Source organism: Salvia miltiorrhiza, chromosome 2 (genome assembly GCF_028751815.1).
Source record: "Salvia miltiorrhiza cultivar Shanhuang (shh) chromosome 2, IMPLAD_Smil_shh, whole genome shotgun sequence".
NCBI classification, from domain to species: domain Eukaryota; kingdom Viridiplantae; phylum Streptophyta; class Magnoliopsida; order Lamiales; family Lamiaceae; genus Salvia; species Salvia miltiorrhiza.
The window spans coordinates 3388835-3401950 of NC_080388.1; positions in this window are offsets into that span (position 1 = coordinate 3388835).

Below are 13116 nucleotides of genomic sequence, written 5' to 3' on the forward strand. Positions count from 1 at the left end.
AGGGGCAGCAACTTGCTTTCCTTCTCGAAATGGCCCTTCGCGTTAGCGTGGACATCATCTCGACAGGTATGACACAGGTTTTTTCCCGAATTGTCTGTGCTTCAATGCTTGCCTAGGTGACACTGGAGAGAGCAACGAAGAGATCATGCTGGTTGTCATGGAACTTAAAAAATTCTATGATGAGCTACTGGGAAAATGGAAGAAATAAGAAGAGGAGCTTGAAAAGACAAAGGAGGAGAATGTCAAGCTAAGAGGATCGTTGACAAAGCTTGAAGCCTCAATTACATAAAAGGAAGCCTAAAAGGATAAGGGAGAGAGAGACAAGGAAGGTTGTTAAGTAGTTGCTAGAATCAAGGAAGTGTGGACTAAGTGGATTGTCTCCAACAAACCACAACGGCCACCTCTTCATCCACTACTCAACCCACTACTTGGAAGCTTGGAGAGCAAGCTGGAAGATCCTATATGTCACGACCGGACTTAACTAAGGATAGGTAAGCCGGGAAACCGTGACTAGGGAAGGAAAATTAGGAGAGGGGATAGAAAGGGGTGATAAATTATATTGAGAAAATAGAATTAAGACTGAGGTATAATATGAGAACAAGACACACATATATAGATAATAGCTAGTAATCGGTCATGAGCATCCGATTAAAGTATTTATACAATCACTTGAGTTGATAATCCGGCATAATAGAATAAATTGCATCATAATTGAGTGTTCGCAGCGGAATGAGAACATGATATATGTATGAAGACATGTATCTCCAAGAGTTTATTTAGTAAATATGACAAAGCTCCGCACGACACCCCATCATCACTCATCACTACTCAACCTGCACATTTAGAAATATATGTAGGGCTGAGTACAAAGTACTCAATAGACATATGCCGAAAATCATATACATATTAATAAATTGTAAATTGTCATGCCATTTCACTGCTCAACCTGCACATTTAGAAATATATGCAGGGCTGAGTACAAAGTACTCAATAGACATATGCCGAAAATCATATACATATTAATAAACTGTAAATTTTCATGCCATTTCAAAAGTATAGCCAGAGATTTTTACTTATAAATGCCAAGCATACTAAATTCATTTGTAATTCTAAAATTCGACTGATCAGTCTAGGTTCTTTTGTATTCTATCATATCTGAAGCTGTGTGCCGGAGAGGTGACCACCTCTCACGGACACTTGACCGGCCAACCCGCTCGATGACTCACGGTCACTGTGTACACTAATCCCGGCAGGATAGCTATCAACTGCTCAGAACCCGAATTCGATTATAATTGCAGATAGATATCATACTAAAATTTAAACATTTATGGCAGACAATAGTTGAAATAATTCTCAGTTCAAAGATTTTGTAACGAATAACTTGCTCAACTGTAACATTTAAATCATTTGATATATATATGAAAGTAAACCCACCTGGTTGCAATGTTTTGCTACTTAAGACAATGATTCTCTTTCCTTAGCGCGATAGGTTACTCAGACACTTTTGTTTATTTGAACCTTTGATAACACGAAAACATGTGTTCGAGTGAATAATAGAAAAGATAACAAATGCAGTGAATCACTATTCACTCCTTTCTCTAACTACCCATATTTCCTTAAATGACTGTATCTAACTTATATACAATCGTTCTTCCTTTATCGAAATACTTCATATACCTTTGAGGATGTAGGAAATCTCATTTTATATTATTCATTTATTTATCTATTATAAATAAAGAATAATTCTATAAACATAAAACGTTTTCCTTTTTCCCATTTAATAATGCCAATCATCAATATATATATTGCTACTATTAAAAGAACTACTAAGTCATTAATAAATTCTAAACCTTAATTCCTAATGAAAATTTCATTGTGAGATTTTAGGAAAATTTGTAAAAATATTTTAAAATAATAAAAGAAGTTAACTATAAAAAGAAATTTTCGAGAAGATCTAATAATTTCAATATTTTAACCATTTAACAATTAATAAATCTTCAATAATTCATTTATCAACTATTCCATCTAATATAATTCTACCAACAAATTCTCATGAAATCTTTCTCAAAATATTTAGTAAATATTTATATATCTCAATAGCTCATTTATAAACTAAAAGTGATATTTTATCAACAATAAAACTTTAAAATCCTTAATATGAATTATTTTGAATCATTTCAATCTCAACAAAACTGTATAGACTCAACTTCAACTAATAAACTGCTTTTACTCCGAACTCGTATGGAGTCGAATTTTACATCAATAGAAACCTCTTTGAGTCTAGTTTAATTAAAAAAAGTATGTTGCAAAACTCCAAGTAGTTTAAGAGATATAGCGGTTTTCCCATCGCCTACCAGATTCGGTATTTTCTGCCAACTGAAAGTCCAGATTTTTGAAAAATAGCAAATGTTACCGGAATGACCTCAAATTTTATATGCAGATAGCTAACACATATATCTTCATACAATAAAAATTGTGAGAGCTAAATATCAACATATGGTTACTGAAATAATTAACCTAATCATCTGCCTCACGACAGTTTCAGCAGATACGGGCAGTAGACTTCTCGAATTTTAAAAGGGTAGTAAACGAAATTCAAATGACATGAAACTTTGCACGAATATTCATCACACTCCCATCTATACCCCAAAAATTTCCCATAATATAATAGAAATGGGAACGCATCGAAACAAGGGCGTCAACTTACCCCTGTCCAAGTGAGCACTACTGGAAGTTGTTCGCCGGGAGTTTTCTAGTCGTCGTTCCGCGATGGTGTTTAGCCGCGAAGGTCTACGACTTAGTTTTCCTCGTGCGAGGTAGATCAGGCTACACAATGGTGGTTTCTCGATCCTTTTTCGTCGTAAGGATAGTGAGAAACGAAGGTCGTAAGTTGGCCGGTGGCTAAGTCGGGAATTCGACGTTGGCCGCCGAAGGATATTGCGGCCTTCGGTCAGGAAACTACAGAGAAGTCTTCGGTCTTTCGATTGTTGGATTTGGTAGCCTGAAGATGGAGGAACGAGTACATGTTCCCGGTTCATAGCCTAGTGGCCGGTCGGCGAAGAAACGGCCCAGCGAAGGGAGCTCACTTGAGCTTTTGCAATTAAGAAATTTAAGATTTTCACTACAATGGAGTATTGCTTTTGCGGGAGTGAAATAGGTGTAGTGATGAGTATTGAACTGATAATTGAAGTTTATTGATTTGAAGCTGAATCAATCGGGTGAATTTATAGATGAATTTATGCGACAATGGGAGTAATGATAATGGAATTTTTGGTGTAGGGAGTTGGAGAATTTAAATGCAGCTTTTGAAAATTTGTAGATTGCTGTAGATTTTCTTCTGCCGCCTTTGAAAACTTTTGCTCTCAGCGTGATCATCTTCTCCTGAAATTGGCTTTTTGGGTGTGATGGATTGCATGGAAGATATTGCAGCTTTGAAAAAGAATTGCTGCAGTAATGATGTGTTGGAGGGGAAGGTGGAATAGTGTAGGAATTGATGTGTTGGATGAAAAATCGAGACATACGTGTAGTAGGATTTTGATGTGCCGTGATCTAGTTTCTCCTAGTTCTTATTCGTTTCTGTAATAATTCTCCAATTCTTGCTAATTAAATACTCGTCGTACTTATATAAATTAAAACCTCAATCTTGGGATTTAATATGTGAAAGTCGAAATTAATTCACGACTTAATGTTAATTTTTAATTAAATAACGATTTTATAAAAAGAGAAAGAAAAACCTAAAAAAACCCTTGAAAGCACAGGAGAAGCAGACTAAGGGCCGAGCCTCATTAAAACCTTTCCACGGAAAATCCAGTGGGAAAAACCGTGAAAAGGAAAAAGAGTGCTCGTCTAAAAACAGCAACAGAGGGGAAGAGCGGAAGGGAAAGTTTCCGGAACTCCGGCCTAAAATTGTTATTCACATGAGCTCAAGTTATAATTCTAGCAATTCGATTTAAATAACACGATTTATGAAATCGGTTATAAATCTAAAAGTTATAATACTATTGATTGAATCAATCAACAGATAAAACAAAGTCTCAAATGTGTAGCTAAACCAATAAATTTAATTATTGGTTTGATTCGTGACTGAATATTAAATCGCAACTCTGTATTTCTTAAACAGGCTTTTGTTGAAATAATATTATCTAGATATAATCATCTCCATTAATTATTAAATATGCAAAAGAACTATTATAACTAATGCAACTATTTAATCTAATATGTATTTAAAAGAGTGGGGCATCACACTATATAAGCTGAGGAAGAGCCTCAGTTCAGATCACGAAGTTTGAAGATCAAAATCGAGTCATTTGAGTGATCTGTGTACGACTGTTGTTTAGAGTGTTAGGATAACATTGTTTATAGCATTCATTGTAATAAAGCATTTGATCAACACCTAAACTAGAAAGCAATGAAGGAGACAAGATTTACGTGGATCGGTCATGAAGACCTACGTCCACGGGAGGTTCTTCGTTGGTTTCACTATCTCAAGAGTATTTTACATATTACAAATGAAGTGCTAGAATGAATTGATCCCCCCTCATGCTAATGTTAAACCTTCTATTTATAGATAACTAATTGGGCCTAACCCTAAAGCCCACGAAACAGAGAAATGGAGCCCAACTCGGTGGTAAAGTTAGCTCTGCCAAGGTTGTCTCCGGTAGCTCTGGCTGGTAGCTCTGCGCTCTGGCAGGGCTGTCTCTGGCAGCTCTGCTCTGGCGGCGGGTAACTCTGCTCTGGCAGGGCAGGGTAGCTCTGCTCTGGCAGCGTGGTCAGCTCTGCTCTGGCGGCGGGGTAGCTCTGCTCTGCTCCTCGACAGAGCTGTGGTCTGCTCTGCTCTGCTCCTCGGCAGAGCTGGGTAGCTCTCGGAGCTTCAGGTATCTTTGGCTGTGCAGGTATCTCTCGACTGCGCAGGCTCTTCGTATTCATTTATTATCCCAAGTCTTTAGTTAAACCTGCACTAGTTAGTTTACTTAATAATAATAAGGTAAAATAGGCTTAGATTACTAAGCATAGCGCTGATGAATATTTCAGTCCTCATCAGCTACTCCCCCCCGGTCTAGTTGAACAGTGTTCTCTTTGTTCAACTAGTGGTGTGTGGTGTTGTTGATGTTATTGTGACTTCTCTGATCCTCGTGGCTCTGACTTCTTTTCAGCATGCGTTTCTCCAATTCTCCTCTCGTGCTGGCTGGAATACTCTGCGCGGAGCATAGCTGGTCATAGGGACCCAGCTAACTTTTGCGGCTTACGATTAATAAAGAACCTTCTACGCGGAGCATGGATGAACCGGGGGATGCATCCAACTTTCGCGGCTTATGATTAAGAGAACACCCTGCACGGAGCATAGACGGTCAAAGGGACCCGCCTAACTTTCATGGCTTACGGTTAAGAGAACATCCTGCACGGAACATAGACGGTCAGAGGAACCCGTCTAACTTTCGTGGCTTACGGTTAAGAGAACACCTTGCACGAAGCATAGACGGTCAGAGGGACCCGCCTAACTTTCGTGGCTTACGGTTAAGAGAACACCCTGTACGGAGCATAGATGGCCAGAGGGACCCGCCTAACTTTCATGGCTTACGGTTAAGAGAACACCCTGCATGGAGCATAGACGGTCACAGGGACCCGCCTAACTTTCGTGGCTTACGGTTAAGAGAACACCCTGCACGGAGCATAGACGGTCAAAGGGACCTGCCTAACTTTCGTGGCTTACGGTTAAAACGAACCCTCTGCGTGGAGCATGGATGATCCGGGGGATGCATCTAACTTTTGCGGCTTACGATTAAGAGAACACCCTGCACGGAGCATAGACGGTCAAAGGGACCCGCCTAACTTTTGTGGCTTACGGTTAAGAGAACACCCTGCACGGAACATAGACGGTCAGAGGAACCCGTCTAACTTTCGTGGCTTACGGTTAAGAGAACACCTTGCACGAAGCATAGACGGTCAGAGGGACCCGCCTAACTTTCGTGGCTTACGGTTAAGAGAACACCCTGCACGGAACATACACGGTCAGAGAAACCCGTCTAACTTTCGTGGCTTACGGTTAAGAGAACACCTTGCACGAAGCATAGACGGTCAGAGGGACCCGCCTAACTTTCGTTGGTTACGGTTAAGAGAACACCCTGCACGGAGCATAGACGGTCAGAGGGACCCGCCTAACTTTCATGGCTTACGGTTAAGAGAACACCCTGCACGGAGCATAGACGGTCACAGGGACCCGCCTAACTTTTGTGGCTTACGGTTAAGAGAACACCCTGCACGGAGCATAGACGGTCAAAGGGACTCGCCTAACTTTCGTGGCTTACGGTTAAAACGAACCCTCTGCGTGGAGCATGGATGATCCGGGGGATGCATCCAACTTTTGCGGCTTACGATTAAGAGAACACTCTGCGCGAAGCATGGATGATCCGGGGGATGCATCCAACTTTTGCGGCTTACGATTAAGATGAACCCTTTGCGCGGAGCATGGATGATCCGGGGGATGCATCCAACTTTTCCGGCTTACGATTAAGAGAACACTCTGCGCGGAGCATGGATGATCCGGGGGATGCATCCAACTTTCGCTGCTTACGATTAAGACAAACCCTCTGCTTTTCCCTTTAAGTAGATGTTGACTCTGGATGTTTGTCTTCCCCTTGACTTGATAAGCAGCAATTTGGATTGAAATTATGAATTATGGGTATATACCCTACTCCCCCATCTGGTGACATGTGCAATGCTCTGCATGAACATGTTAAGTAAAGTATGCAACGTAAAATGAAATAATTAAAGTGAACAACATAACACCACGGAATTCCTAAAACCACGCATCCAATTTATACTTTAGCACACATGCAGAAGTTGTGCAGCTTCGTATCAAGGTGAATTCGCATTTCAAATCTAAGCACATATGCAGAAGTTGTGCAACTTCCAAGGTAGCATTATAATTTGTAACATAAACAACCAATAATCTCATAAGCCTAATCCCAATCATCGAAATTCAAGTAAGGCCTAGTAAGTAATCCCAACAATATGCATGCAAACAATCTAATCCCCCACATAAACTCACAAAACTGGATTTGCAATGAGGACTTTGACAGAAGACCTTATAATTTCAGTCGATAATAGATTTCCATGCAAAAGGTAGAAGACTTAGCTTAGAGAGGAGAAGCTCATGCTGCGTCGTTCAGTCGAGCACAGCGGAATGGCGAACTTTGCTTGCCCCCGGTAGCAGCGGGGTGGCAGTTTTGATGGTGGAAACTAAAGCTTTGTTCTTATCTTCGTCGGGCTCAAGTGAATCTGGGAGGACTTGTGGGAGCTGAATCTACCGTCCCCTTCCATCCTGCTTTCTGCGCAGAAAATTCTGCTATACATTCATCCCGGAACTCCACTGATCTTAGGCCGCCTCAACCAACAATTCCCCCACATTAATTCAAAAAAGAAATCGCAATTAGTTACCCAGATACAAGACATATCCTCAATCATTATTCCAGCTATCAGAACATATTAAGATCTGCAAACTTTACAATCATATGCACAATCAAGAGCCCTAATCAACCCCCATAAGGATCCTCCTTCGAGACTTATAATTTCACATATAACTCCAAGACTTAGGATGTTTGCATCATTTTCAAGCACTGTTCTTGACCGACTTAAGACGAATTCAACATGCCCGCAAATTATTTAAACAAGTGCATAATAGCAATATTCCTAATACCTTACGTGAGTTTAATTTTGGAAATTAAAATTATTATAAGAGCATTATTGCGTGCTAAAGCTTCGATTTAGCAGTTTAGACTTTGATGGCAAATTAGCCAAACAATTGTTCATCTCCCCGAGGCAAGAAGAAAGGAATGTCACAAGTAAAAGATAAGAGCTAAGATGAAACCAAGTTCCGCCATATTCTGCCATATGCCCCACGAAGTAAATCATTTTACGTATTGAAGCATATAACAAGTCATTACAACCAAGCAAAAATTCAATTCATGTAAAGAATTTAACTCCATAGCTATGATCACTATTCACAATAGCTTAGCCTCGTTCCCCAATTAGTTCTAATAAGTAATCCACAAGAAACAGGGCCAATTCATTATTCTCCATCGAAGCCTCGGATGAGACTAACCACTGTCCCACAATTCAATTATGTTAAAACGGAGTAAATGGACCTCATAAGGTAGCGCCTCGGATTTTGACGCATCCCTGCACGTCACCTTCTTCCTGATGAGTGATTCAATGAAGCCGATTCTGGCATTGGGGTTTGGGGTTTCTTGTTCTGGAAGCTCAAGAAAAGCAGCTATGCTTGCCGGAGCTCGATCACCGAAATTATCGGTGGCCTGCTGGGAAATGCAGAGAAACACGAAAAACTATCAAGATTTACCATAAATTGCTAGGAAAAACAGATTGATTGAGAGAGTTGGAGGGTTTTCCCGTCTGCCTATAGCCTGCGAATCATTGTTGCTCGCGAAAACTCATGGAAACCCGTCTGGTGAAGGAATTGAATTCTGGGGAGATTGGCAATTCCCAATTTGCAAAGGGCGTAGCAGCCAACATGCCGCTCGACGACGATTGAATCGGCAGCGGCGGTGTGGTTGCGCGGTGAGTCCTCGACCACCATGTAGAGTTCTTCGATGCTCGGTGTAGAGCGGCAATAGAGACCCGATTCGGATCTGTCAAAGAAGAACGATGGCTGCGACTGGATTTTCGATCGGACCCTCTTGACGGCCGTAGGCTAGAGATGCACGCAGTGGCGGCGGCGGCAGGGTGCAACATGCTGCCTGAGAAATGGAGACCTTGAGACCAACGGTGAGCTGAGATCGGCGGTCGAGTTTTCTGAGATTTAGATCCAGAGGGAGTGATGAATCGAGCTTCTAATTTTGTGTGGAAATTCCCCTTCTCTTTTCCTTTTTGTTGGAGATGAATGGAACCGAAGGCCATTTGGTTGCTTGAAAATCTGATGAATCAAAGAACATAAACCCATATCCCGATCTGAAAACTGGAATCGCAAAATCGGGCATCCCTATGCCGGAATCTGGAAACTAGAACATCAGCCGGCCAAACGATTTTTCCCTCTTTTTTTTGTGTGTGCTCGTCGGAACTCACGACGTAGCCCTGATCCGTTCCCACAGACGGCGCCAGTTGATAAAGCATTTGATCAACACTTAAACTAGAAAGCAATGAAGGAGACAAGATTTACGTGGTTCGATCATGAAGACCTACGTCCACGGGAGGTTCTTCGTTGGTTTCACTATCTCAAAGGTATTTTACATATTACAAATGAAGTGCTAGAATGAATTGATCCCCCCTCATGCTAATGCTAAACCTTCTATTTATAGATAATAACTAATTGGGCCTAACCCTAAAGCCCACAAAACAGAGAAATGGAGCCCAACTCGGTGGTAAAGTTAGCTCTGTCAAGGTTGTCTCTGGTAGCTCTGGCTGGTAGCTCTGCGCTCTGGCAGGGCTGTCTCTGGCAGCTCTGCTCTGGCGGCGGGTAGCTTTGCTCTGGCAGGGCGGGGTAGCTCTGCTCTGGCGGCGAGGTAGCTCTGCTTTGTCAGGGCGGGGTAGCTCTGCTATGGCGGCAGGGTAGCTATGCTCTGGCAGGGCGGGGTAGCTCTGCTCTGGCAGCGTGGTCAGCTCTGCTCTGGCGGCGGGGTAGCTCTGCTCTGCTCCTCGGCAGAGCTGTGGTCTGCTCTGCTCTGCTCCTCGGCAGAGCTGGGGTCTGCTCTACTCTGCTCCTCGGCAGAGCTGGGTAGCTCTCGGAGCTTTGGGTAGCTCTCGGAGCTTTAGGTATCTTTGGCTGTGCAGGTATCTCTCGACTGCGCAGGCTCTTCGTATTCATTTATTATCCCAAGTCTTTAGTTAAACCTGCACTGGTTAGTTTGCTTAATAATAATAAGGTAAAATAGGCTTGGATTACTAAGCACAGCGCTGATGAATATTTCAGTCCTCATCACATTGATTTCGTCGGATTTCGAAGTATAGCTCTTGAATCCAGTTTTCGTTTGCTAGTGAGAGTGTCTAGTGTTCAAATACCTAGAGTCTTGTAAAGGTTTTGAACTTGAGTGTTCATTCTCCATTTAGTCATTTTGCCATAAGGCGTCTTCAAGTTATAAATTATAACTTGAAGAACTTTTGTATCTCCTTGTGTCTTCTCCCATTTTTTATTTATTTTCGCTGCTTTATACTTTGTATTTTTGTGCGTGCTATTACACAATATTTTGATCCAGAAGAAGCAACACTAACAATGCTTACTTAGTAGAGAAATGTTGCTTTGGTTTCTTCAACAATTCTTCACAAATTTTGCAAATGATATTCATCTCCTTTTCAATTTGCAGGCAATTGACATTGTAGGTCTCGAATAGGGCTGTGCATTAGGATCGGACCGAGAAAACCGAGATGGCATATATTTTGGTGGACCGACCTGAACCAAAGCTATAGAATGGCACCGGACCGAAACCGACCATCGATTTTGGCCTGGTTCGGCCTGGTTCGGTCCAAAACCGACCAGAATGTTCAACATTAAAAAAAATGTTTTTTTCTTCTTTTTTATTCATTTTTTTTTTTCATTTTTGAACCTATTTTAGCTCATGTAAGAACAATACTCCAATATCCTATAAATCAATTCATTAAAATCATAAAATTCAGTAATCAGTATACTACTATTAAAATCATAAAATTCATAGCAATTAGGGTTTGAATGGAATCCCATAATAATAATAATAATAATAATAATAATAATAATAATAATAATAATAATAATAATAATAAATATATTAATATATTTATTTTGTTCGTCTCGGTCCGGTTTTCAGCGGGTCTCGGCCACCCAAAATCGAAACCGGACGGAAACACTTTTGGTCCTCAACTTTGGAACCGCCCCGGACCGAAATGGTTAGCAGGATCAGACCAAACTGATCGGTTCAGTCAGGCTCGGCGGTTTTGGTCCGGTTCTGCTCAGCCCTAGTCTCGAAAGCCATGAAACTATCTCATTTATCAGTCATATTTCAGATTTTCTGTTCTTGATGGAATCGCTGAAATGCAATGCAGGATCTTTTATATTTAATAATGTTCGTGTTCATTATTTATAGGATCAGCATTTTTCTTTCTTAGATACATGATATATAAACATTTTTTACCATAACATTTTGTGGCGCTCCAAGAACAATACTTCATCCGTCTCACAAAAACATTTTACTCTATTTTGATTTTAGTTTTTGATATATATTGTTTAAAACACATTTCACATTTTCATATTTTTGAGGCATTGGAATTCACTACATGGCTCAAATCACTTGTTTTCTCCTTTGTTCATCGATCATCTAAACATTGTTTATCTATATATACATCTTCCCCATGAATTGGTCCCAACTTTAGAGTTTCAAGTTATGTTTGGGTTATTCGCCAATAAATACAGAAATTTGTTTCAATTTCTAAAATTTAACATGACTTTTATTTTATGCCCACAAACCACATGAACTTGTCATTTTTATGATTTTTGACACCAATAGGAAAAAACTCTATTTTACTGTTAACGTGAAGGCCGAAATATCATGTCATTCACTCTCCAATCAAAATATTATACTACTAGTCTATTAAAGTGCATATTTTGTAGTCCACATCATGTATTCTAGCTTCCACGTCACCAGTAAATTAGGATTTTTTATTGTCGGAGTAAAAAATAAGAAAAAACTAAGTTCATGTTTTTGTTGGCCCATTAAAAAAAAATGTATTTCTTGGCAAAAAAAAAATAAAAATCATGTTAAATTTCAGAAACTGAAACAAGTTTGTCTATTTATAAAAGAATAACCCTTTATGTCTTCTCTACTTATTTGAGTCGGAGCTTGTTCTTGACACTATACAATGTTCAAAAGTTTTGTAAGGTTTGGATGAGAAGGTGTTCACATATAAGATGTGATCTAAAATTTTACCTATCAAATAAAAAATTATACACTTATAAAATTAGTAAATTTTTTCTATTTACAATTAACATGAAATATGATGTATCAATCCTCCATCATATTCTATGTCAAAAATTTTACATATATTTTTTTCCTTCTCATCATTTTTCTAAAATCTCCAATCCTACGTCAACTTTTTATAAAATTTATCAAATAAAAATTTATTTAAAAATACAGTCTATTCTAACTCTCAACAAAAAATTAACATATAATTGACGAAAATTGTTGAGATTATTATAGTTTGAACTGTACTACTAATTTAGATTTGGTCAAATAAAGTCAATTAAAAAAAATAATTTATATAAAGATCATTTGATATATTATAATTATATATAATGATAATTTCGATGTAAAGTGCTTTCACGTAGAATTTTGACATGTTACACTCTAGTTAATCTAATAAAATGATTGTATAATTTATTATACATGGTTCTTTTGATCATGAATTTGTTTGGCCAACTAATCAATTAATTATCCAAAGTAAATTCAAGATGCAAAACATACGTAGGATAAAACATTACACATAACTATTACTCCCTCTGTCCACGAAATTTATGCCACGATTTTCTTTTTCGTCTGTCCACAAAAAATATGTCACATCCATTTTTGATAGTAGGGCCCACATCATTCCACTCACATTTAAAGTGAAACCCTTATTCCACTACAAACTTCACTCATATTTTATTAAAACCTGTGCCAAAAGCAAAGTGGCATATATTTTGTGGACGGCGGGAGTATAAAGCAATATGGGATATGAGTTTTGAGGAAAATAAGAAAGTAGGAATTAAGGAAAATTTGAGAATGTAATGAATTTTTTTTATTTCTTATTTTTATTTTCATTTTAACCTTTTTTTTTCATTTCATATATCAAATTTTATTAATGTGAATTCTTCTTTATTTTTTTATTTTCTCACATCCAATTTAAATATTTCAATTTAAATTATTTTTTTTATTATATTTATAAATATGATAATTGAATTGGTATTAGTTTTATATAAAGATAGAAATATAAAAACGTTTCTCGTGCATTGTACGGGATGCAAATGATAGTTTATAATAAACTTATAAATAAGACACTAAAAAATGGTGAAAATTGAGATATGATATCAGCAAATTATCCAAACGCCTCATAGGCTTATTGATTAACAGTTGCACCAATTTAAAACCTATATGTAGCCGT